The sequence below is a fragment of the Plectropomus leopardus genome, chromosome 5 (assembly GCF_026936395.1).
Source record: "Plectropomus leopardus strain MGB_pleo_1.0 chromosome 5, ASM2693639v1, whole genome shotgun sequence".
In the NCBI taxonomy this organism is placed as follows: Eukaryota; Metazoa; Chordata; class Actinopteri; order Perciformes; family Serranidae; genus Plectropomus; species Plectropomus leopardus.
In genome coordinates, this window is record NC_142180.1 from 39,155,686 (window position 1) to 39,156,500 (window position 815).

Consider the following 815-nt stretch of genomic DNA (forward strand, 5'->3'; position numbering starts at 1 on the left):
TTTAACAGAAGGATACCTAGAGTGTAACATGTAGACACAAAAAAGATGCCTAGAGCGTAACATGCAGACGCAGAAGAATACCCAGAGCGTAACATGCAGACGCAGAAGGCCACTGACAGAATGGCAACATGTGGTGAGTCAGGAGGAGTGTGTGTGTGTGTGTGTGTGTGTGTGTGTGTGTGTGTGTGTGTGTGTGTGTGTGTGCGCATGTGTGTGTTTGTGTGTGGTGGGTGTGGTTGGCCATTGTCTGTGTATTTCTGTTGGTCAGCAGCATTCCTGACAAATTCTGCTGCTCAGCAACACACACACACAGAGCGCCTGTGTGGATCAGTTGTCGGTCAGCTGGCGGAGCTCGACCTGCAGGTGAGTCCTTGTTCCGTTTGTTTATCTTTGTTTATTCTTACCTGTGTGATGATGATCATGATGGTGTCATCATGACATCATCCAGAAGGTTGTTCAAAATCAGTGAATTAAAGTCAAGCTTGTCTTAGCCCCGCCCACCCCTGCAGGCGGATGATGTGATTGGATGCTGCTGTGGACAGTCCAATGTTTCCATCACTGATGTTTGTAAACATGAATTTTCTGTTGACAAACAAACAAAATGATGACGTTTGATCTGATTGTTGTTTTCTCTGTTGTTCAGTGTGCACTTCCTGTTGAAATATGAACGTATTAATATACAGTTTCATTAACATAAAGCATAAATGTGAAAAATGTCAAAGACAAATCAAAAAGAAACAAAGTGTTCTCGGCTGTTTGGGCAGATTTTCTGAAACTTTCAGGAAAATAATAACGCACAATAACAATGTGACTCA

General features: G+C 42.9%; 1 protein-coding gene across 2 annotated transcripts in view; it reads left to right on the plus strand.

Moving 5' to 3' along the window:
- Window positions 1–270: 270 nt before the first annotated feature.
- Window positions 271–815, plus strand: part of misp (mitotic spindle positioning) — a 17,864-nt gene continuing 17,319 nt past the window's right edge. For both annotated transcript variants that reach the window (XR_015776701.1, XM_088078239.1), the window contains exon 1: window positions 271–363. The gene's annotated coding sequence lies outside the window, so the exon portion shown is untranslated. The remainder of the gene's footprint in view (window positions 364–815) is intronic.